Consider the following 21,881-nt stretch of genomic DNA (forward strand, 5'->3'; position numbering starts at 1 on the left):
TTCATTACAGCATATTAGATCTCTTTCAAATGGCTAATGTCTAGTCAACACATGTTTAGTCTAGCCAACAAGAATTTATTAAGTACATTTAAAATGTACGAAGAAATTGCTGGTCTATTTCTTTGAGAATGTAAATGTAAGTTGGGTGCATTGTTAAAGCAATTTTATTATATGCTTAATGTTATAAAGCAATGTTTGAGCAGCTCTTATACCATGGGCTCTGGGTTAACAGCACATTTTTATTTTCCAGGTTTATTAAATATACCTAAGAATGATATTCTTCATATTTTTTATTCCTTGGTTAACACAGGCATGTGTCTAAAATTAGTAATTGTGTCATGTGATTAAAATAATTATAGAATGGTAAAAAGTTGATGTTTGAATTGCTTAAACTAAATTAAAGTAATATTTTAGACATATATAAAATATTCAGCATTTCTAGAAGGACAAATATCTAAAATAAAGAATCTGGCATATTTTAAAATGTTAATAAATGAGCATTTATGGTCCATTCTAATGAATATTGACCAAGCTTCCTTATTTTAGTTTTTTTTTGTTTAATAATGGTAAGAATGGGGTGTTTTACAAAATTAGGAATAATTTTGCAAATAAGGAATAATTATTATAATATGAAATAATTCAGAGACTTTTACTCAATATTTGAAAGATCAATGTATTTTATTTAGATAGTATATTTATGTTTTAATAGCCTTTAGGGTTATTAGGAACTTAAACATTTGTCAGTTTAATGAATAACCCATATTTTTATTGATATACATTATTTTATGGGTTTTCCAAATACACATTCTGACCAATTTTTATATTTTTGGTTCTATAACTTATTTTTAATTCAATTTTCTTAGCTTTTGCTAAGCTTTTTGCTTTATTACTACCTACATGCAAAACTAAAGTACCCACTCGTGTAAAATGCTTTACAAGATATAATGTTTACATATACATCACTTTCTGTTTTAAAAGCTGTCGAACCATTTCTCCCCCCAAAGAAAATTCCTCCATGCACCCTATAAGAAAGCAGAATCTTATCTTCTAGGGGGTGGCATGGCTCAGCTTCCTGACAAACTTTCATAGCTATCTCTGGATTTACAAGAGTTTCTATATTGCAGATTAAAGCCAAGGGACTTCTGGATTGTAATATTGAGTCATATTGCTACCTAAGTCATTACTTTACATTAAACTAAGCTAAGTGATTTAAGAGATTTAAAGGCAATGGAGAAAAGCATCACTGTCCTCTAGCAAAGATTTATAGTGAAGGCAACCTCTAAAATGCACATTTAGCCACAATGACACGGGACATGAATTGGATAAAGAGCAATGTTCCTGAGCAGGGGAAGCCAGGAGGAATGCTTGGTGTATTAGACAAAAAGTTTGGTGGCAGGCATTAAACCTCTTATACATGTATACATGCATGCATATGTGTGTGAGTGTGTGCTGTATTCTCCCCAATGGGGAAAATCCATTTTCAGCTTAGATTCTATTTAGCAACTTACTTTTCCTACTGAAGGAAGTAGATTAAAAACATTCCTTTCATCACCATCACAGAGGCTGACCACAGCCCACAGGGGTGAACACAGATACAGAGATTAAAGCTGCAGGGCCACACAAATGTAAACAGAAGCCGTTGTGCAGTAATAGGCACACGGGAGCAAGCATTTTGAAGAGTGGAGTAAAGGTAAGCAAAACCTCCACAACAATCCTATTGATGACATCCTGCACTTGAGATGAGCTTTGAAGAAGACCATAATTAGAAAAGAACAGCTCAGTGATGAAAGGAAGGAAGCAGGCCAAAACAGGATGGTTAGAAACAGTCACCCACAACTCTTTTCACAGGATGTAAACAATTGAAGAAGAGAAGTGTGAAACAGGCAGAGATATTTCTCCTAGCTGTGCATGGCTGAGGAATATTTTGCACCAACTTCTAATGAGGGAATATTGGAAATGACCTCAGAACCCTCACTATCACTTATGGCTTGTTGTACGTTATATTTAAATCAACTATACTTAGTCATCATTGCAGACTGTGGCTACGCTCATTCAAAACTAATCATTCTGTTAATGTATTGAGATAAGAATTCCTCCAGGTAAGATTGTAAATAGACCACAGCAGTCAAGATTTTGATACCCATTGTGTGGAGATCAAATAAGTAGCAGCCCTGACAGCCAAACCAATTGTGACAACACGCTACCCACTACACAAGCAGCTGTGTGACTTGTCTTCAGAGTAGTCACCTGGGGAGGACATGCATTGCTTTGAGGAGCTAGGACAGTGTGCACAAGCCACTGCCTAAAGATCTCTTCTGGATTTGCTTTCATAGTCCCTGATGCGTGTTTTTCACTTCTCTAAATAGACAGTAATTTCTTTTGATGGTAAACTGAATTTGGGAAGATAATACCTAAATGGCATCCTGAACCAATGCAAATGAACCAACTGTGTGATCATACTTGGAAAGGTACTAATTTGAATAGATAAGCTCTACTCTATTTGCTAAAAATCAGTCATGTTACCTTGCAGACACACTTGTGACCATGTTATGTTGGATTACAAAGAATGTAGCCAAAAAAAAAAAAGTTTAACATTATAAATACTCATTTCCATTTGATTAATGACTTTTTTTAGAACACAGGGGGTAAAGATATATACCTAAAGAGTAAATCAAGGACTGTTCCCAAAACAAAGCTTGGTAACAGAAAAGTCACTTAAAATTCAGAATGAGCACTTCACAATAAAAGCACTGGCAGGTGCCCTCAACCTTCTGTCCCATTATCATTCCAACTGTATATTAAGAATAAATGCATTTGCATCTTCCTAAAGGACTCTGGCTCTAAAATATTTTGGGGGGCTGCCCAGAGAGTAAGCCTGGACCCTGGAGTCAGAGGGTCTGAGTTCAAATCCCATCCCTGCCTCTTCCTAGCTCTGTGATTTGGAGCAAGTTATTTAACCCCTGTGCCTCAGTTCCCTCATCTTAAAATGGAGAGAATAATAGCATCTAACTCATTGTGTTGTTACAAGAATTAAAGGAATGAATATATATATATACATATATATATATATACGTATACATATATATATATATACGTATATATATATATATATATATATATATATATATATATATATACAGGCCCTTAGGAAATGGCCTTGTACTTAGTGACAGTGATAATGACACATATTACTATTATTACATAATAAAAATCAGCCTCATTTCTTTGTAGTAGTAGTTATTTGTTTTGTTTGATTAGAACCCAAAATATCCACTGGATGCAACAATTTTATTCATCAGTTTTAGGCTCCATATATCATAAATATCACGTAAATGAAGACCTGTCAAGATTATGTTCTAGACTCAAATAGCAGTCGCCAAGAAGACATCTTAGAAATTGTTTGAGCCAAGGTGGCCATATTATCATAACTGTAACATTAATTAGTATAATTATTTTTAAATTATGGTATTGTTTTAAGGACATCCTGCATAGTAGAAATTCTCTATGTATTTTTATTGTTTTGGGTTTTGTTGCTGTTATTGTTTCTGTTTTCTTTCATTTTTGTTTTTGATTTTAAAAAAGCCCAATGTGAGGGGAGTGGTAGGGTGGGTGGCTCAGTTGGTTAAGTGTCCGACTTTGGCTCAGGTCATGATCTCACAGTTTGTGAGTTCAAGCCCCGCATCAGGCTCTGTGCTGACAGCTTGCTCAGAGCCTGGAGGCTGCTCTGGATTCTGTCTCCCTTTCTCTCTGCCCCTCCCCTGCTCACACTCCATCTCTGTCTCTCTCAAAAAAAAAATAAATAAACATTAAAAAAATTTTTTTAAGCCCAGTGCAGGGCTCGAGCTCATGACCCCGAGATCAAGACCTGAGATCAAGACCTGAACTGAGATCAAGACCTGAGCTGAGATCAAGAGTCGGATGCTTAACCGACTGAGCCACCCAGGTGCCCCTTTTTACTGTTAATCTACAAATTTCCACAAAAATTTTTGGTAGGCAGAATAATGGCTCCCCAAAATGTCCATGTCCTAATCCCCAGAACCCGTGAATATGTTATGTCACATGGCAAAGGGACTTTGAAGATGCAATTAAGCTAAGGATCTTGAGATGGAGAAATTATCCTGGATTTATCAGGATGAGCTCAATGTAATCACGTGGATCCTTATGAGAAAGAGGTAGGTATGGCAAGCTCAGAGAAGATGTGATGACAAAGCAGAGGGTGGAGTGACGTGGCCATAAGCCAAGCCAAGAAATTCAAGCAGCTTCTATAAATTGGAAAGGGCAAGGAAATGAATTCTCCTCTCACACCTCTGGAAGGAATGCACCCCATTTCAGCCTTTGATACTGAAGTTAAGACCATTAAGTTTGAATCTCACTTCTGAGCATTTGTTTCTGCTAGTTTCTACGGACATAAGTGACTCTCCAAATTCCCAAAAATCAAAAAGCAGCTTGATACTTACGGTCTGTTATTTTTCCTGCATGTATCCACTTAGCACAGTGCTTTGCACATAACAGCCAGTGAATAAGCATTTGTTGAATGAATAAATATATTTTATACATGTGAAATGTCTACCATAAAAATGTGATGAACTCAATCCACCATTTTATCCTACTAGGTAGTCAATAGATACATGAATGTGTTGTTGACGTATTTATAAAAGCTACTACAACACAAGACAGAAGTAATAAAATCATTCAGCATAAAATTATGTTAAAATGATTAAAAATTATCTAATTCCATTTCTTTCTTCCACAGATGCTGTAACTGAGGTCAAGGCCTTCGAGAGGGAATATTTTCAGAAGATCTGTGTATCTGAGAAGGTCATGAATTCCGAACTCCAGGTCTTTTTCATGCATCTCGTATACAAAAAAGAAGTCTTCAAGGATCTTATGTTTTGTTGACTAAGTAATACTTAAAGAATTAGAAAACACAAGGAGAACTTGGAAGTCATCAGACTCTCCGAAATAAACTGCCTACCTTAGGGTCATTGAGCAGAATTCTGGGTAGAAATCAGTATTTCATGTAAATGTATCCTCACCTCTCAAGAAGTAATAAAATTGGAATAGGTGGACCACACCTCCAATGTATTGGCTGATAATAGAATCAGTGATATAGCCCAGTATCATCTCAAACTAAAATTGGGAGCCTTTCACAAAAAGAATTATTTAAACCACTGTAAACAACTAGGAATCAGAGTAAGGATAGAAATCACATTTTTGCTCTCCTTTCACAAAGCAGCTGAAGAATATTATGTTGCTATTTCAATAAGAATAACACTACACTGATAACAGACTCTATTCAAAATTTAATAAAGCATTAGTCCCTTAATCAAAACATGACTATGAGGCTTGGACGGTCGCTGGAAAGCAGAATAATGTGAACAAAAGAGAAATGGAACTGTGTCTGAATATCAACTCTACAAACAAATAACATCTCATTACACATGCAGCAATTAAAGGCAGGAACTTCAAAGCCATTCTCAATTTATCTTTGTCAAGCTCCTGACCAGGGAAAAGTTGGACTCATGAAATCAAAGCAGGTATGTGGTAAATATCGATCAATCAATCAATCAAATGTCATTAACACATATACATGTATGCATTTTTTTGCTTCTGCTGAAGATACTATCTATATAAAATTTTCCCCAAAGCACATGGATTATAAATATATATACAAGACAGCCACCAAAATGCATAATTATAAATAAAGTACAAATAAAATAAATATAAAAGAAATTACAAATAAAGAAAATAAGCTGTGATTTTAAATTGTATATGCAATTAGTAGAAGACAAAGGTTTTCTCTCTAATTCAGCATATGTAGTAAAGAAATCTTTTCTGGAATTGGACTGCCTGGGTCTAATTCCTGACTTTGTTTCTTAAGGAGTTAGGGCAGGATAGTAAAAGAGTTTTCTCATGGGTAAAATTAAGATAATAATAATGCGTGCTTCACATAGTTGTAAAAGTTTAATGAGCCAATGCTTAAAACTTATTCATTCATTATCACTCTTCAGAAAATAGAATTCATTGAAAAGTTTTAGAAGTAGTACCTGCCTGAAAAAGCTTGAATTACATAGATGAATATGTCACGATGTGCACAGCCTTGCTTCCCCTTCCTACCCAGTCCCTAAGCTAACAGCCTGCCTCTTTCACTGCTATCTCACAGGAGGACACCTGCACTGTATTTCTAACTCTATAGTCATAGTGACTGTAGCTATTCTGTCTCCACTTCACCTGCCATGCATTCTCTACTAGCTTCCACTAACCCTTTGACCTAAAACCATCCCATTGCTACAATCTCATTATTCTTTTCTAGGCAAAGCCCTATAAAGTTCCTTTTTTTCAAAATTTGCTAAATCCATGCCCTACTTCTTCTGGGTTTGTTGTCTGTAAGATGGCCCATCCACTCACCTGTTCAGGTAGTCTCTCATCTATACATTGAATCAATCAACAGATCATAATACAATGAGCCAGTCTCCTCTCCTCGTGCTAAAGACCTACAGAGAACAACACAGCTAGATCCGTGTTGTCATGGGTTACCTTCCAGTGACACAAAAATAGGATAGAGATAGCAAAGGTCTGCCTAGCTTGAGGGCTCAGGAAAGGCCTTGTAGAGGTGGTTTAGTAGTTTGCTAGGGCACCATACCAAAGTACCACAGATTGGTGGCAAAAATATCAGGAATGTATTTTCTCATAATTCTGGAGGCTAGAAGTCTAAGAGCAAGACGTTGGCAGAGTTGGTGTCTTTTGTGGTTTCTCTCCTTGGCTTGCATTTCCATTGTCTTCCCTCTGTATATGTCTGTGTCCTAATCTTCTCATCTTATAAAAACAACAGTCCTATTAGATTAGTGCCCACCCTCTCACCTCCTTTTAACTTAATTACCTCTTTAAGGACCTCATCTACAAATGCAGTCGATGTTAAGGATTCAATTGTGTCCCTTCAAAATTCATATGTTGAAGCCCTAACCCACAATGTAACTATATTTGGAGATAGGGCTTTAAGGAGATAATTAAGGTTAAATGAAATCATAAGGGTGAAGCCCTAATCTAACAAAATTGGTGTCCTTAATAGAAAAGGGACACTAGGGAGGTGCACACAGAGGAAACATGTGAAAACACAGCAAGAAGATGGCCATGTGCAGGCCAAGGAGAGATGCCTTAGGATAAATCACACCTACCGACACCTTGATCTTGGACTTCCAGCTCTCAGAACTGTAAGAAAATAAATCTACATTGTGTAAGCCACTCAGCCTGTGGCATTTTGTTATGGCAGCCCTAGAAAACCAATAGGATCACACTCTAAGCTACAGGGAGTTAGGACTTCAACATATGAACTTGGGGGAAACAAAATTCAGAACATGACAGGTAGTTACATATGGGCTATTGAGGAGGCAAAGGCAGCCTGGCAAAGAATCCCAAAGCAAGTGCACCAAGTGGTATACAAAGGCTCTGCAGGCACAAGTGAGTTTCCTTCCACCTAGAAGTCCAGTGTGCCTAGAGAAAATTAGGTCAAGGGAGAGAGCTAGGTAACAAAGTCCAATTGGGAGGCAGGCCAAATCATGCAGGACCATGCAGGATATGGCAAGAAGTTTGCATCTCATTGAAGTGGGGCAACCTCAGATGGCTTTCAACAGATGAGTGACATGATCTGATATTTACTTTAAAAAGATCACTTTCTTCTTGATGCATAGAATGGATTATAGATAAGCTAAAATGGAAGTGCTAAGAACAGTTAGGAAATGATGGAAAGAATCTAGATGACAGATAATGGACTGGGAGAAAGGACAGAGATAAGAAGAAATGGATGGATTTAAGATATCTTTAGGAAGAAGAGCCCTGGGAACTTGCTGATGGATCTGATATTAGGGATGGAGGAAAGGGTATATTCACAGATTATACATAGGTTTTTGTCCTGAGCATTTGGGTGGATAATAGGAGTATTTTACTGTGATGAAGAGGACAAAGGAGGAATAGATTTGATGGAAAGGGTGAAAGAATAGCATTTGTGTTAAAATTGTTAGGGAAAGTAGTGTAAATATTCCTCAGTGACTCAGCTTCCTAAATCCCATGGGGTTTTGTTGTTGCTTTGCTTTGTTTTTAGCAAATGTCTAGTCCTTAAACAATGAGATGCATCACTGATGTTTGTCTTCGATAAACGTTATCTCAGTCCAAGTCTCATGTTAGCCGTTCTTCCCCATTTCTTTTGTTCCATGATATGCACAATCTTCTGGTGGTTTTCCAGAAGCATAATTCCCATATGTAACTTTGTTCCTGTGGAAAAGTCAGTTTTAGATCACACTGTTCAAAATAAATCTCCAGGAATAGAAACTAAGTTTGTTTAGATAACTGTATCACATATGATTCTAATTGTATAAGAAAAAATTAAATATACAATGATCTTCTTCCATAGAACTCAGTAGGTTTTAATAAAATCTGGTGCAAACTAGCCATCTAGGTTCCATCCAAGTTTTAAAAGTTTAGGCCATGAAAACATTATGTAAGGCTGTTCCATATTTGAGAACTAGACGGTAGTGCTCATAGACATTTTCCTTACTAGCATCTCATTTCAATTTTCTCTTGAATTCTGAATAAGTTTTAATTTGAAGGAAAGTGATTATAGGTCCATGGAAGGAATAGTAATTCTTTACGTTGCCAGGGATAGGGAGACTCTAAACCCAGGTGAATGATGTGGTCGGATTCACATTTTCTTTTCTTTTTTTTTTTTAATTTATTTTTGGGACAGAGAGAGACAGAACATGAACGGGGGAGGGGCAGATAGAGAGGGAGACACAGAATCGGAAACTGGCTCCAGGCTCCGAGCCATCAGCCCAGAGCCTGACGCGGGGCTCGAACTCACGGACCGCGAGATGGTGACCTGGCTGAAGTCGGACTCAACCGACTGTGCCACCCAGGCGCCCCGAGGATTCACATTTTCTATGGACTTTTCTGGGGGCTGTGGAGGAGTGAGTGGGAAATGGAAATACTGCCATCTGGGAGATCAAGTGAAAGAGCTGTGCCAGCAGAGAGGGACAGGGAGACACAACCAAGAAGGGCCTGAACTAAGGCAGGCAGTATAGGTAAAGAGGAAAAACAACATTGAGACGCTATTTCTCATAAAGAGTTAGAAGCACCAGATGACTAGTAGCTAGGCTTTTAGTTTGAGTGATGGAAAACTGGATAATGCCACCAACTGAAGTAGAAAGAAAAGAAAAAAGAGAATAGGAACACATGTGAGGGTGGATATGTGTGATGGTTAATTTTATGTTTTGACTGCGCTGGACACAGTGCCCAGATTAAACTTTATTTCTGTGTCTGTGAGGGTGTTACTGGGCAAGATTAGCATTTGAATCAGTGGACTCTGTGTAATAGCTTGCCCTCTCCAGTGTGGTGGGCACCAGCCAATCTACTGAGGGCCTTTCTAGAACAGATAGAACAAAAGGGGGAGGAAGGAGGAATTTAAGGAATTCACCCCTTTCTTCCTGCTCCACTGAAATAACTGGGACATGTCATCTCTTCTCCTGTCCTTGGATTAAGATTTATACCATCAGCTCCTCTGGTTTTCAGCCCTTCAGATTCAGTCTGGATTACACCACTGGCTTTTTTGGGTCTTCAGCTTGCAGATGGCAGACTGTGGAACTTCTCAGTCTCCATTTTATATGTATACACACAAGCTCCTATTGGTTCGGTTTCTCTAGAGAAAGCTGACTAATAGATGGGAGTGAAAATAACTGGTTTTGAAATAAGATGAGTTTGAGGCATATATAAATGTCCAAGAGGAGATGTTGTTAGAATCTCATGAAAGAAGTCAAGACTAGAAATACACATTTGGGATTCAGAGGCTGTAGTCCACATCCCTATAATGTTAGATTCTCCAGGGAAAGAGAGTTAAAGGAGCACAGGGCCAAAGGCAGAACCTGTGAGAACACTGGCAATTAAGTTGTAGGGAGGAGACAGCAAAATATCGGGTAGCTATTGTTTTGATATGTAATATAGAAATTCAAATTAATAAACTTCCATAATTAGAGATTTTACAAACCTGGGAGGGGAGAAGCTTTGTAGTATGAAACTTGAAGATTCTTAAAGATGATTTGATAGACATTTTTATTATTCTCAAGAAAACTTTATTTTATCTTAGTTCTAATATCAGCCCTAATATCTGTACTACTCTAATGTAGCTGAAGTAAAAGTAAAACAAAATATGCATACACACACACACACACACACACACACACACACACACACAGTGCTTAAGGCACTGCCGGTAAGTATCCAAAACTCTGCAGCAGAGGCTTACCCCTTAATTAATATCATTATAGTCATTTTAAAAATGTGGTTCAGTGCAAAATTCCTTAGGGTGAAGCACATAGACCACTAGCAATCACCTAGAGTACAAAAGAATCTACCAGTAGTTTGCAAGTATATGGCCAAGAAACAATGAAACAATTTTGGTAACATATATTTAACAAATCTGAAATGTAAAACTATGATGTTTGCAAAAATTGCCAAAAGCATTTAATAATCATCTACTAAATATTGTGCTGGTATTTTTTATCTCAAAAAACATGTATATTCTCATCATTTCTATGACATATTTTTTTAACTCTTTATTTTCCTTGTTATCATGAAGTTTCTTTAAATTCTTGATACCCTAAACTAGATTAATGGTTCAAAACTGAATCATCAAAGCATTAAAATGTATTGATGAAATAGCAATACAAATATAGTTACTCAGATTAATGTTTATAATAGTAAACAGAATTCCAGGGAAAATATAAAATGTGAATCTGAAAACATGATTTTTTCATACATGCACTCAAAAAAATAATACTGCAGTGTGGAAAATAAAATAATAAATACCTGAGAATTATTGTTTTCCTTTGGTAGCTAGACCATTGTCTGTTATAAAACTGACAATTAGTGACATGCTCACTTCATGCAATTATATATATATATATATATTTATAAATATAAAGCACTGTTACTCTTCTAGTAAATAAAATTTTTCACAAAGGAACATAAAATAATGTTCATTATTTGAAAATATTGTTTGAAAACACAAAGTATGACACTAATTTTGAAAAATTTATAAGACCAGTCATTAAGTTAGTAACAAATGATGTGCAGTCAACGTGATACACCACATTAATACAACAAAGGAAAAAATGCATAATCATCTCAAATGACACAAAAGAAGCATTTGACAAAGTCTAATACTCTCCCATGATTAAAAAAAGAAACACCCAGAAAACTAGAAATGGAAAGGAACTTCTTCAACATGATAAAGAGTATCTATGAAAAATCCATAGTTAACATTATACTTAGTGATGAAAGACTGAATTCTTTCCCTCATTGATCAAGAGTAAGACAGTGTGTCCTTTCTTGCCACCTCCATTCAACAGTACACTGGAAGGACTAGCCAGGAAAAATAGGCAACAAAAAGAAATAAAAGTCATCCAGGTGGGAAAGACAGAAGTACAACTATCTTTATTTGCTGATGACATGATCTTATTTAGAGAAAATCTTAAAGAATTCACAAAAATATGATTAGAGTGAACAAAAAAATTAATCTGGCAGGATAAAAAATCAATTATATTTCTATACAATAGTAATGAACAATCTAACAGTGAAATTAAGAAAATGATTCCATTTATGATGGCATCAAAGAGAATAAAATATTTAGGAATAAATTTAGCCAAGGATGTGTAACGTTTGTATACTGAAAGCTATAAAAGTTATTGAAAGAAATTAGAGAAGATCTAACTAAATTGAAAGACATCTCATCTTCATTGGTTGAAAGTCTTAATGTTGTTTACATAGCAATATGACTCAAAGTGATCTACAAATTCAATTCAATCCTTATCAATATCCCAATGGCTTTTTTTTTGCAGAAATAGAAAAATTTATTCACATTCATACAGAAGCTCAAGGAACTCCAAAGAACCAAAGCAATCATAAAAAAGAAGAGATTGGGCAACTCACACTTCCCAATTTCAAAAATTACTATAAAGCTATAATATCAATATAATCAGATACTGGCATAAACATAGACATATAGATCAATGGAACAGAATCCAGAATCCAGAAATAAACCCATATACCTATTGTCAATTGGTTATCAAAAAAGGTGCTAAGACCATTCAATGGGGAAATAATAGTCTTTTCAACAAATGGTGCTGGGACAATGGGATAACCACATGCAAAAGATTGAAGCTGGACACACCATATACAAAAATTAACTCTAAATAGATCAAAAGCCTACATATGAGATATAAAACTGTAAAATTCTTAAAATAAAACAGGTACAAATCTTTATTATGGATTCTGGCAATGGATTTTTAGGATTGATATTAAAAGCACAAGAAATAAAAAGTTTGATAAGTTATATTCTATCAGAATCAAAAACTCAAAATTAAAAACATCAAAAGACACAATCAGGGAAGTTAAAAGGCATTCCACAGAATAGGGAAACATATTTCTAATTCATGTATGTGGTAAGGATCTAGTATTCAGAATATATAAATATCTCTACATACTCAACAAAAAGGCAAACAACTGTATTTTTTTAGCTTTATTTCATTTATTTATTTTGAGAGAGTACATGTAGGGGTAGGGGAAGGGAAGAGGGAGAGAGAGAGAGAGAGAGAGAGAGAGAGAGAGAATCCCAAGTAGGCTCCATGCTGTCAGCACAGAGCCCAAGATGGGGCTTGATGCCATGAACCACGAGATTATTACCTGAGCCAAAATCAAGAGTTGGATCGTTAACCGAGTGAGCCACACAGGCGCCTTGCAAACAACTCAATTTAAAAATGGGCAAAGGACTTGAATAAATATAATTCCAAAGATGGCGTAAAATGAGCAATAAGTAAATGAAAGGCTGTTCAACATCATTAGTCATTAGGGAAATACACATCAAAACCACAATGATATAACACTGCACATGCCTAGGATATCTATCATGAAACACAAAACAAACAAAATTAAAGAAAACAAGTATTGGTAAGGATGTGGACAAACTAGAACCTGCATACATTATTGGTGGGAACATAAATGAGGCAGTTACTTTGAAAACCATTTGGAAACCAGTTACTTTGGTAACTCACAAAGTTAAATACGGAATTTCCGTATGACCCCGCAACATACCCAAGAGAAATGAAAAAAAATGTCCACACTAAATGTGCACCCACTGTTATAATGTGTTATTCAAATAGCCAAAAAAATGGACCAACCCAAATGTCTATCAACTGATGAATTGATTAAAAAACACGGTGTATATATAAAATGAAATATTATGCAGCCATAAAAATGATGTACTGATATACACTGCAATACAGATGAACCTTGAAAATATTACATTAAGTGAAAGAAGCCAAACACAAAAGGCTCCATATCATATAATGCTATTTTTATGAAATGTTCAGAATAAGAAAATAAGTAAAGACAAAGAGATTAGTGGTTGCCACACGCTGGGGGAAGAGACAATGGTGAGTGACAGCTTAGTGAGTACACTAAGCATTTCTTTCTGGGGTGATAAAAATGTTCTGGACGGGCTCTGTGCTGACAGCTCAGAGCCTGGACCCTGTTTCAGATTCTGTGTCTCCCCCTCTCTCTGCTCCTCCCCTGTTCATGCTCTGTCTCTCTCTGTCTCAAAAATAAATAAACGTTAAAAAAAATTTTTTTTTTAATGTTCTGGAATAAGATAGTTGTGATGGTTGCACAACACTGTTAATGCACTTAATTGTACATTTTTAAATGGTGAAAAAATGAACTTTATGTTATGTGAATTTTACCCCAATATAAAAAAGGAAGTGAAAACACAATGAAGGTATTACCAACATCTCTGTCAAATTAACACTGTCAATGTTAATATACTGCAGGGGCACAAAAGGCAAAAGGATCATTTTCTTGTGTGTAACATATATGCTACTTTACAGTAGATAAAATCATATATGCGCACTGTATAAATCAAGTTTCAGCATATGTATGAAATGTAAATGATGCAGAAGTACTTGTTCATTTTTATTTTGTCATTGAAAATCCATGCTTCAGGAAAACAAAAGGAATTTTATGGTTAGCTAATGCCAACTTTGCGAGCGTTGATAAGAACACTGAATTTGAACTCTACTTCTTGTGCACTGTGTGATTAAATGCAAATAAATGGAATATTCTTCCTAATCAAGGTGTGGTCCATGGCAGAGCAACACCAAGCACCACTAGGAGACTCCTGGGCCACTCATTGGACCTGATGAATCATAATCTGCATTTTAACAAGACTTCCGGATGATTCACATGCATATAAGACTGAGAAACTCTGCTCTAAATCAATCTTCCTCATTGTTAAACTGTAAATGCTAGATTTTATTTATTTTTATTATTTATTTATTTTTCACTCTTTTTAGAGAGAGAGAGAGAGAAAGAGAGAGCATGCATGAGCTGAGGAGGAGCAGAGGAGAGGGAGACAGAGAATCCCAAGGAGGATCCGCGCCCAGTGCAGCGCTCAATGTGGGGCTCTATGTCGTGATGGTGAGATCACGACCTGAGCTGACATCAAGAATTGGATGTTTAATGCACTGAGCCACCCAGGCACCCCCTAAATGCTGGGTTTTAAAACCCACACTTTTAAAGTCAGTGTCTTTGACTATATCAAGTACTCATGTGAAAGGTTAAAATGCAACAACGTACCCTCATACCTTTCTCCTCATCCACCAACTTTCCCAAATACAGTTTAGTAGAAGAAAATAATGGTTAAGAAGGATTCAGAAATTATCACTTACCCTAATCAATGCATTTGCTCATTTCACACATGCACTAGAGCTATAACTTCAACAAAATGAAATTAGAGTTCAGGTTAAAGCTTTCATTTTAGAGTAAAGCTTATTTACTCTCCTGTGTGTTAGATGTGTCATCAATTTGCTACTAACTCCTCTATTCATATCTGCCCCATCTATCATCTCTTCTACAATCTTTTCATAGTTAAGAAATATTCATTAAAATTACATATATAAATCTCTTCTCTGTTTTTTGTGATGAATTTTGTCATCACAGACTGTACAACTGAGTGACTTCCAAATTCTTTTTTCTTTCCTAGATGCTGTCTCAAATTGTACTATTCACCTTTTTTTCCTCCATATTTGGAGTTTTTAGATTTTTTTTCCTTCTTCTTTTCCCCCCTTTTCCATCAAATGCTATCATCACTAAACTTTTTGATATTTTTAAAAGCTGAAATTTGATTAAGATATACATCTTTTTTTATTCAGGCAATAGTAACCCTTTACTTTTGCACAATCCTTTACAGTTAGCAAAAGGTTATCACACATTGTACCAGTTAAGACTCAAAACAAACTTATGAAATAGATAGAAAAGACATTTTACTTCAGTAACAGCTCAGAAGTCAAGATACAGTTTAAAGTATCAGAGAAAGGAGAAAATCCAGACCATCAGCCATATAAAGGGAAATACAACTGCCAGTCACCTGCTTTGTAAACTCTACAAATAGTGCCAATTAAGGAAAGGGTAATACCATTATTAATAATTTTATTTTTTTAATTTAACCTCAGTGAAAAGTATTCAAATATAATATGTTGGAAACTCTGCATTGAGCAATCAAGATAAAACCTTTACTTGAAGGCTAGAAAATCAAAACGTCAAAGAGAACACAGATAGCAAACAATAAAAGGAACGCTAACACAAAAATATATCATCCAACGTAAGTGAAGATTTGTCCCAAGATGAAGGCACTGCAAATCAATAAAAATTCCATGAGATTCAACAAAGCAGTACATTTTCACAAAGGGATGACTTTATAAAATCCTTGCAAAATAATGCAAAGGGATCTAAAAGTCAGAAACTAGATAAAAGCACTAGAAAAAAGGAAAGAAGCTCAAATACTCTGAACTAATAGCTCAATTTATGCCCTTCAAAACAATCCCTAACAATTGGTAGCTGTCAGTGCTATGGACTGATGGCATTCAATAGATACTTCTTGACTAAGTCATATTCTGATTATTTTTAATTAAAAAATTTTTTTTGATGTTTATTTTTGAGAGAGAGAGCATGAGCAGGGGAAGGGTAGAGAGAGAGGGAGACACAGAATCTGAAGCAGGCTCCAGGCTCTGAGCTGTCAGCACAGAGCCCAACACGGGGCTCAAACCCATGAATTGCGAGATCATGACCTGAGCTGAAGTTGGACGCTTAACCGACTGAGCCACCCAGGCGCCCCTGATTATTTTTTAAATTTTTATTTATTTTTTAGAGAGAAAGAGTGAGAGCACGAGCAGGGGAGGGGCAGAGAGAGAGGAAGACAGGATCTGAAGCAGGCTCCATGCTCAATGCCAAGTTCGAACTCATGAACCATGAAATCATGACCTGAGCTGAAGCAGGATGCTTAACTCTGCAACCAACCCAGACGCCCTAGTCATATTGTGATTATGACTAGAAATTATAATTAAGAAGAAAGAGAAACAGGGATGGAAGAATGGGGAGTAAATGAAAGGAAAAGGAAGGAGGGAAGGAAGGAAGGAAGGAAGGAAGGAAGGAAGGAAGGAAGGAAGGAAGGAAGGAAGGAAGGATGGGTGAAGCAAGGAAGGGAAGGAGAGAAGGATAGAGGGAGAAGGGGAGGAGAAGGGAGAGTTAGGGAAGGGGAAGGAACTAACCTATGGCGAAAAAGGAAACAGTTTAGTGATTAGGAAATCAAATGGCACCAAACCAATTATTCTTGAAAATGAGTAAGGCTAAAGTAGATCACAAAGATAAGGATTTATGTGAGGAAAGAGAGTGGAAACAGTAAAGGGCTTTCATAATGACATCAAAACCAGAAATCACTCTTGGCAAAAGAATGTCTAAGTAACTCCACTTTGAGTCTCATGGTGTCCTGTTAAGACCACTTAAAGAGTACATTGCAATAAATGCCCTCAGCAGTTTAAACGGCCCTTAGCCTTGTGGGAATCAATCACGGGTACTCCTTAGAACCCCCATAATCAAAGTAATTCCAGGCTGTGTGTCTTGACAGTTGCCATTATGGTCTACCACTGGCATGTTGAGATAGTTAAGATCTGTTCACAACACAAACAGCTGTCTAAGAGCTAGTACACTTATATTCAATCCAAGTAAACCTTGGTGACTTAGGAAAAGGATCCAATAACACTCAACCAAGACTCTAAAAGCAACTTCTACAAGCAATCTATCATTTATAGATGAATTTGTACTTGACAAATCAAAGCATTCTCATTTTAGGTAAAGCTAAATAGATAATATGTCATAACCGGTATTCCACATGTCAAAGAAAATGTGAATTTTGAAGGAATGAGTCAAAAATATAAAATTGTTTTTGTTTCTATTTTCCAGTTTTATTTGGTTATGAAACTGATTTAGGGCAATAATTATGCTGCTATTTCAGAAAAAAATGTCTAGAACACTATTTTTTCAGGAAATTCATTAACTTTGTCAAGAGAAATTATTCTGTTTGTAAGTAAAACTTTGATCAAATTGTAACATTAAGTAAAATTTTAACTCCTTAAGAATCCGGATTAAAATAAACTCATATTAATACAAAGATATTAAAAAGCTAAATTTTACCCAAGTGATATTTGAATTATAATGCTATCCTCAGATTTTCAAGGTTTATCTGATGCCATTTCTATTTTTCTGAGAATGATTCACATTTCTACCTAAAAATCTTCTTCTACTCATACACATTTTATGAATTTATTATGTTGAACTATGCAAAACTTTCAGTTACCCTTCAACAGTCAATACTTAACTTAATAATTGCAGATCCTAAGCACTCACTTTTGTTTCTGTTATTATTGTTTTGTTTTTTTTTTCCTAAACAACTGTGGTACAGGCTCCATTTTTGTGCTTGATTGGAAACAAGGCATTAAATTATAGTTTGCAACCCTGGGGCACACCAGAATCATCTGGGAACTTTAAAATACACTATACTAAGGTCCCATGCCAAAGATTCTGTAACTATAATTGGTTTCCAATAAAATCTGGGCATCAATAGTTCTTGAATTTCTTCAAATGATTTTAGATTGCATCTAGATTGAGAAACACTGGCTAAATAAAATGAGGCTTGGGAGTCGCTTTTTTCCTCAATGATAATAATCACCATAAAAAGTATTCCAGTCTAGAAAAATTAGAACTCAGGTGACTAAATTGCATAAGCTTTAATGAACCCACAACTGAAAAGAAGCACGCCACTATAAAAAGAGAAATATTCATATATTATTATGGTTTTCAATATGGAAAGCAACTCTTGGTAGATTCAGAAGTAATTTGCATAGAACTAATATGTAGAGACTGATCACAGCGAGCTCCAGAAAAAGAAAAAACTGTGAAACTGACAAGTGAGTCTTTAGTGCCCTGCTCTGCCCTGTCTTCACTCTACATTCACCTTCCCTCCGAATTTTCAATACTAGGCTTTTCAATTTTCAATACTAGAATTTTCAACACAAGGCTCCTCTAGAGAGCTAAGGTGCTAGGAAAGATTTCCAGAAGAAAACAAAATGACTCCTTTGGAGTCAAATATTTATTGTTTAATGCACACCTGATAACATTATGGCAAACAAATAGGAGTATGATGAATAAAACACATTATGAGATTAAATATTTGTGCTTACTTTTAAATGCGGACATACGTCTCTCTTATGGCACCACATCCAGAAGTTTCCTTGAAGAGTATCCTAGGTATGAAAGAAAAAAAAAACTCTTTAGTTTTTCAATAAGGCCATAAAATGTGGTGTTTGAAATTTGGCTGTGCCACTTTATGACCCTGGGAAAGATACTTAACCTTTCTAAGCTTCAACTGTATGGTGGAAAAAATAAAATATAAATATTAGACAGGATAATACATACAATATAAATAACATATGGAAAGCTTTGATAGATATTAGCTGTTATTATAAAAAAAATCACTGTTTTTATTTTTACCATTTTCTTAAGAAGCCATTTTTGCATCTAAAAATTATGTTTAAAGTTATTTTATATGCATCTTTGATTTTCCAAAGCACTTTTTATTCATATATTTTCATATTATATTTGGTGAAGACAGTCATTGAAGAACCAATAGCATTAAATCATAATGGACTTATTCTATCTACTGCTTAGCGATCAAAATAAAACATGTGTGTAAAGTTTTAGTGTAATGTTTATTAAAGAATCTCCTCATCAGAAACACTTGAAAACTCTTTAAAACATACATTCCTTTGCTCCCCACGGATCAACCCAATACTAATCTCAGAGTCTCTCCACTTGCCTGTTTCTTGTTAATAATCCCATCTGCTAAGTTTCAAAGACACCTGTTGTTATCCAGCACTTCTTGGAGATACATCACTGGTGCCCTTTCCTCAGCCTTATTTTTAGTCAGTTGTAATATCCTATTGATTTGACTTTCAAAATCGTTCCTTCATATTTCCTTCTCTTTTGCCTTCCAAGTACCATGACTCCAGACCAAGTTCTATTAACTCCTACATGAGCCTTCCCCCAGCCAACCCATTTGATTCATAGCCACCAAATTAACCTTCATAATGAAAAATCTAGAGTATGTTACTGTCTTGATTAAATATATTAAATACTTTCCCATTCCTTGCAAAAAAGCTAGCCTGACATTTTTAGCTAAATGAGCATTCAAGGATTTCATGAGAGGACTTCCATCTGTTTTCAGGGATTTATTTCACACTACTCCTTTTCACCTACCATCATTTTCAACCAAAATGGAACAGAAGTTCTCCTATAAACACAGCTCTCATGTTCTGGCCTCTTTCTGGTTCCTCAAGTTGACGCTCACCTGTCTGATTATACCCCCAGGCAAATGGGAGTTGGGAAATCGGATGTTTCAGGCATTTAGAAGCAGAGGTAGAAGCAGGGCAGAATAGGGTAGGCAACATTTTGAGAAAAAAAAAGGTTACCAAAAGTTTGGAGGAGCTGTTATCAATTTAAATGGCTTAGGTAGAAACAGAAAATCCTTATAGAGACAAATGGGATAGCAATTAGGTGAGAAGAGAATGAAAAACTGAAGTGGAGGGTGGAGGGTAAAACCTGGGGGAATTCCCCAAATCACATCCTAGGACTTTCATAGGTTCCTTTGATCTCAAGCTGGGTGGGAAGAAAGATGTTAATACTGCCTTCTTTAGTCTGAACTTTTCCTTTTTTAACCATTCCGATTTCTTGCCACTGACATCATGCCTATTAGTCATAACTTTTAGCACATGTTACCACCAAGAAGCCTTCCCAAACTCTTCCACAGAGCTATCATTCCTTCCTCTGAATTGTCAGAGCATGCTATTCTCACTTTTGTGTCACATTTGATTCTTCCTATTTTATTGTAATGTTTGAGAAGAGGAATCATTTAATTTTCATCTTTGCCCCAGCAGGGTCTAGCTGTTAATTACCTAAGAACCTTTCTCTGTGTATGTGTGTATTGTATCTCTTCCTTCCTCTTCAGCATCCCCATTCACAAACAAAGAAAATTAGGTCGACGGATACTAGATGATTTATCCTGGGGAATAATCACCATGACATCTCACTCGCCTAATCATTCTACACTAAAGAAATCTCTTTCACTCAGTCTTTTATAAATCTGTAATATCTCTCAATAAATGACATAACTTTAGAGTAATTTTCCAAGTGATTAAGATAGTCAATCAGCCTATCTGTATATATGTGGAATTTCTACCAACCTTAAGAATAATTAAAGAAATATTTCTTTTGAAATCAAATAGCTATAATAACATGAACTTTAAAAAATTTTTAAAACATACCTAATACATTTTCAGTCCCACATACTGTCGGCTGCATCTAGAACCCAATGCTTTGCCCTTTCTTACTAATTCTTGCCTTATGGTTTCGAAAACCCCATGACAGATCTAGTGGTCTCTCTCTCCCAAGAACAAAAGCAGGCCCAATTCTTTTCTCTCTTGGTTTAGCCATCCACCAGCTACAGATTTCCTCTTCTCTCCCACTCATCTGTATGAACAGTCCTACCATCCAATAAAGCCATTTGTGCTGACAGGTGCTGCTTACCTAAGGAATGAATCATCAGTTGGTTTCTGAGGTTCTGAATCAGCAGAGCCTCAGCTCTAGCCAGTGTCATTAGTTGTAGATGAAGTGATGGTGCCAGAGGCAGACTAAGTGGACCAAGAAGGCAGGAAGGACTGCTCTAGCCTTGCTCCGATTAATAAAAGCATTGCTACTGAGGAAAGCTGTAGTTAAAAATGAAGAATAACAGTGCTAATATTTTGCAAGCTGCAATACTGTGATTTATAAAAAATATATATTGTCATCATTCAGATGACCAAAATATATTCCTCAAATATATTTTGTCTGCTCCCACGTTCCTGGCTCACAGCTCCTAAAACGTTTGGGATTTCCTGTGATAAGGGTGATGAAAGTCTTTTGTTATGTAAATGATGATAGGTTTTGGATCCCAACCAATGGCAGGGTTGCTTGCTGTGAGGACCAACCCCGTGATTAGAAGGTTGGAACTTTCAGTCCCACCCCTACCTCTCCTCTGGGGAGAAACAGAGATGCTGGAGGTTGAATCAGTCCTTGGCCCATGACTCAGTCAAATGTGCATATGTAATAAAACCTCTATAAAAACCCAAAAGGGGAACTTGTAGCTTGGTGAATGTGAGGAGATGCAGGAGGGGCACTCCTGGAGAGAATGTGGAAGATCTGCGCCCTTTCCCCTACTTGCTTAGCATATCATTTCATCTGGTTGTGGATGCGTATCCTTTATATCCTTTAATAAACTGGTAAATGGGTTTCTCCGGGTTCTGTGAGCTGCTCTAGCAAATTACTCAAACTGAAAGAGGAGCCCATTGGAACTTCCAATCTGCAGCCAGTTAGCCAAAAGCACAGATCACAGCCTGGGGCTTGCCAGTGACATC

The 21,881-nt window shown here is 36.2% G+C and overlaps 1 long non-coding RNA gene across 2 annotated transcripts in view; it reads right to left on the minus strand.

The window, feature by feature from the left end:
- The window catches only part of LOC131494957 (uncharacterized), a 232,257-nt gene that overhangs the window by 13,893 nt on the left and 196,483 nt on the right, over nt 1-21,881 (minus strand). For both annotated transcript variants that reach the window (XR_009253679.1, XR_009253680.1), the window contains exon 3: nt 18,615-18,677. This is a non-coding gene — a long non-coding RNA (uncharacterized LOC131494957). The remainder of the gene's footprint in view (nt 1-18,614; nt 18,678-21,881) is intronic.

The sequence above is a fragment of the Neofelis nebulosa genome, chromosome 14, assembly GCF_028018385.1.
Source record: "Neofelis nebulosa isolate mNeoNeb1 chromosome 14, mNeoNeb1.pri, whole genome shotgun sequence".
NCBI classification, from domain to species: domain Eukaryota; kingdom Metazoa; phylum Chordata; class Mammalia; order Carnivora; family Felidae; genus Neofelis; species Neofelis nebulosa.